General features: G+C 41.3%; 1 protein-coding gene across 2 annotated transcripts in view; it reads left to right on the top strand.

Moving 5' to 3' along the window:
- The window catches only part of RUNX1 (runt-related transcription factor 1), a 254,648-nt gene that overhangs the window by 208,522 nt on the left and 41,332 nt on the right, over nucleotides 1-4,794 (top strand). The window lies entirely within an intron of this gene.

Raw genomic sequence — 4,794 nt, 5'->3', positions numbered from 1 at the left:
ACCCATACTGGCCAGCCAAAAAAAAAAAAAAAAAATCAGAGTCTGTGGCTCCACCCCAGACCTACTGAGTCAGATCTGCATTGTAACAAGATCCCCAGATAGAGAAACACTGGTGCATGGGTTATAGAGGAGATATGGATATGGAAATCCATATATGGAGATATATAAAGAGAAAGAATTTTTTTAAGAGTTAGCTTTAGCTGAGCTATTCTGACCTACCCATTAGGCTTGAAGACACACACACACACACACATCAAGCCAGGTGAAGATGGGGATGTTTCAAGTTCTTATCTTCAGGTTATTTGTGGGTTTTGTATGTAATCCTGTTTATGTTTTTGTTTTTGCTTTTTTTATTATTAAGAAATAGTAGGAATTTATGGATGCTATCACAACAAGGGTATTATGCACAAATCAAAAAATGGAGGTTTCCCCCACATGGGGCTAGCTGGCAATTGGCAAAAACACTGCAAAATGCAATAATTGCACAAAACCCACTATGCCAAATTAGATAGTACACAAAGTTCATTTACACTGTAGAACCACTGACGTTAGTGACTGTTTGCTCTGTGATACCATTTCAAACATCCAAAATGCAGTCATTTTCTCTGTGCCATGTAGGACACAGCTGTATATGATATGGTCACAGTAATATTTCTTTCTCAAAGTAGCAGGCTTGTTAAACTCAAAGCAAAAGCTAAACAACACATCTGGAGAAAAGGGCAGGTGGCCAGCAGTGGATGTGGTAGCTCCTTGCCCCTCTTGGAGAGCAAAATTAGCTTCCACAGGCATTTTCTGTATGGGAGCTGTATTGTATTGTAGATGTACAGGCATCATCTGTCTTTAGAGTTTCTGGGCCAATAGCTCTCTTTCAGGGTTAACACGTGGGGTTCTAGCAGGCAAAGTCCACTCTTTCCATGGAAGGGAACAGCCCATCCCACTAGCTCTCACAGTCATGTTTCTGGAGGAGGCTCTTTTATTTGAGTGGAAAATTCCCAAAGAAACCTTCCCATAAGATACTATGCCCACAGCTGTTAAGTGGCCTGTCTGTAGAGAAGCCCTTTTGTGTACAAACAGAAACCTAAAGCTTGATAGAGGGGCTGCCTCTCATCTACAGTCCCATCTTGGAAGAGTTCCCATGAAATCATTGGTTTCCTGGGGCATAATAATCATCAGTAATCATTCAAAATAGGCACACTAACTTTTAAAAATTCCAAAATGCAAGCGTATATGGTAAATTAGGTTCAGTGGTACAGTAAGTGAGAGATGGGCTTGGGGTGAAACGATACTTTTCTTCTAAGAGAATAAAACTCTCAAGATTCTTTTGTCTTGTGTGTAGGGTCATTTGAATTTATTTATGTCATTTTCAGGACTCCGTGTGTGAAATCAAAGAGAAGACTTCTGGTTTCTTATTCTCTCTTTGCTTAACTGACCATTTATACTGCTAGGTTGATAAAGGGACTTGCCTTTTTCTGCTGATGTCAGAACCAAAAATATTAAGCATTTTTAAAAGGCAATGGAAAATTCAACCACATGGGGGCCAGTTGAAATGGTCACCAGTGAGTCTGCTTTGTTCTGGAAAGTTTTGATGAGGAGTGAATCTAATCTGATTTCCCTCTTCATCAGATATTCCTCTTTACCAAAAAATAAAAAAGGAGGTGGCATGTTGAACCCTTGTCCTCAGCAGTCAGTAGCTCTTGGGTGGAGGCACTGCTGTGGACGGGCACTGGAGTACTGCATGCTTAGCAGAGAACCAGGTCTCACACAATGCATCACTCCTTTCTTGCTCCTTTTAGAAACTATTTACTTCTGCAACTGTAACTCATTTTTAGAGTGCCCGAGGGGCTCAGTCACTACTCTAAAGAAAGTGTTAACTGTATTGCTTATGTTCTTTCTTTCCAAAATATGAATTTGATATTCAGTAAAATTGTAGGCACAACTTTTTAAAAATAAGTATTGAGGATATTTTCATGTAAAACTACTTTTCCTTTTTCTTTTTTATTTCCTATGAGAAAATGCTATTTTACTGTAGTAATGTTTTGAGTAGAACATTAGGCTTTTTTCTCTGGAAATTAGAAAGCAATGGGGATAATATAAAAGTTTCTTTCAGCCAAGACCTTCATTTTGTTCTTGACATGTAGAGAAATGGTTATTTTCCAGGCTTAGCTCTAGAGCTTCTATACTATGTTTAAGAAGATACTTTAAGAAATACAGCATGTGTTTATGGCTTCCTTTGAAATAGCAGCAGTAGTTTTAAGAAAAATATCCCACAAGTAGTCAGAGCAGTTCCACAAAAGTGTCTCATCGACATGTGAATGTTTTTCAGCTTTACAGAAAAGTCAGTAGCTGGGGGCTCAGAGAGATCACCGGGGTTTATAGAGAAGGTGGGGAACCCTGCCTTGCTAGGACTTCACCTATCAGGAGGTTCACACTGCCCCTTCTAACTCTGTCAGCAGGAAATCACGGATGTAGAATAGCACCTCTGTTTATCTAGAATCAGATGTTCACAAGAATCACTCAAAATAGACATCTTGAATTATCTGAAGCAGGGTAGAGATGGAGAAGGGGGCAGGTTGCCATGCCACCTAACCAATGTTTAGTCATTGAGGTTTTAACTATAAAAGGGCCGAGGTTAATTGCAACTTCCTATTTTACCAACTCTTAAAATTGAATAGAAAGCTGTTCTGTCACAGCTACACGTTTATGCAAGTCAAGATATCACCATTAATTTCTACAGTTGAGTTTTAGAATTGCCTTTTAAAAGATGGAACAAGGCACACTCTAGAGAGCTAGTGGTACCCTTGCCTGTCGGTCACACCTGCCACTTAGAGATGGCTTCAGGCAACCCAAGCGAGTAATTTTAAGAATCTGACTCCTGATTTACCAAACATGATGAACTACATTTAAGGCAACGTAGCTTTCTCCTTTCAGGGAAAATAGAGAGGGAGTGATATGTGCTGGTGCAGAAAACTGTCAAACCTAGATAAATGAAGAGGCTAGTTTTGTTGTTCTTGTGTGCGTTGGTTGCCATAAATCTAGGCATAAGATTTAACTCTTTAATTGGACTAGTTGTGATATATTTTGGCGTGGGTGAGACCTTTTGTATGCATTATTCTGTTCTGACAGCAATCCTGTTGATAGAGAAACTGAACCCCAGAGGTTAAAAATTGCTCAACATCTCCAAGATCATATGTAATTAACTTGGACTCAAACCCAGCCCTTTCTGCCTGCAAAGTCAGTAAAGGGTGGGGGGTGAGGGTGGGTGGCATGTTTTCCTGGGCTTGTACTCTTGCGTCAAGGACTGATTAGCTACAGGGCTGACCAGTGTTGAGAAGAATCCCAGTCACCAAAGGAGAGATAGGAGAATGTTGGGCTAGCCACTCATTTGGTATTGAATGTGTTCTGTTATGATTAGATGTTGGTAATAACAATAATAATTTTGGGACCAGGCTCTATGGCAAGCTCCTTAAAAAACTGTTTCCTTTTGGTACATGTACATTTTTTAAAGATGGGTAGGAAAGAAAACAACGCAAAATAATGAGTCTCTAAGCATGAGTGAAAGAGGGACATGTGGGCAGGGAAAGGGCTTCCCAACCCTTCTTTGTTTACGTTATTGGGGCCACTGCCTGGCCTTCCTACATGGGACAGTCTCTCTTGTGAGGCCCACTGGGACAGAAGCCTTCTGTGATATTGTGAAATATATATATTTGGTCTTCATTCCTGTCCTCTCCTGGCGCTCAACTCTTAAAATCCTTAGAATCTGGAAAGTGTGGTGTCTTTTCATAGGCTAACGAGTTGACTGATGGCTGGCAGTCCCTAGGTAGGTTCAGAATTGGGGCTGAGGCTGGCGCAGAAAAGACCAAAGCAGTATGAGAGGGTTGGGACTTTCTACACACACACACACCCCCAACCAGGGAGGGCAGAGGGGCTGAAGTTTGAATTGATCTCCAGTGGCCAATGACAGGATTCAGAGAGCTTCTGGATAGCTGAACATGTGGAAGTTTCTGAAGAGTGGCTTGCCCAGAGAGGGCATGGAAGCTCCATGCCCCTTCCCCATACCTAACCCTATGCATTTCTTCATCTGCATCCTTTGTAATACTCTTTTATAATAATCCAGTAAACGTTAAGTACATGTTTCCCCGAGTTCTTTGACCCACTCAGCAAATCGACAGAACCCAAGGAGGAGGCTGTAGGAACCCCAAGTTATAGCTGGTTGGTCAGAAATTCCAGAGGCCTGTGTTTGTGAATATCATCTGAAGTTGGGGGCAGTTTTTGGACTTAGCCCTCTGGGATCTGACACTATCTCCAGGTAAATAATGTTGCAATTAAATTGATTTAGAAGACACCCCGCTGGTGTCCACTGGAGAACTACTTGCTTGCTAGTGGGGAGAAATCCCCACACTTTTGGTCACAGAAGTCAGAAGTCTTCTGTGTCAATTGTTGCTGAGTAAAGCGAGAAAAACACACAGTTTGTGTGTGTGTGTGTTTCCCATACACCTTCTTAGTGTCCAAACCCAGGCGACTTCTGATCAGCTTTTAAGGAGCGTGGATGCCTTACTTTTAAAGTTCCAAATGGTTCCCCTGACCTCTCACATCATCTGCTATGGTTCCCCTGACCTCTCACATCGTCTGCTGATTTTTACTATTCCAAATGATCTTTATTTTGATGGTTATTTTCCCCAAAAGTTAAAGTTAACTTGGAAATACCATACTCTGGTGCCACTGTCGGTGAACTCTTTGAGGTGCTTAATTGACTTTGTGTCTCAGCTGTACGGGGTTACTTATATCAGTCTGATT

The sequence above is a fragment of the Galeopterus variegatus genome, unplaced genomic scaffold, assembly GCF_000696425.1.
Source record: "Galeopterus variegatus unplaced genomic scaffold, G_variegatus-3.0.2 Scaffold398, whole genome shotgun sequence".
NCBI classification, from domain to species: domain Eukaryota; kingdom Metazoa; phylum Chordata; class Mammalia; order Dermoptera; family Cynocephalidae; genus Galeopterus; species Galeopterus variegatus.
Note: the sequence above shows the minus strand (reverse complement) of the source record. Positions and strands in the feature narration are given on the sequence as shown.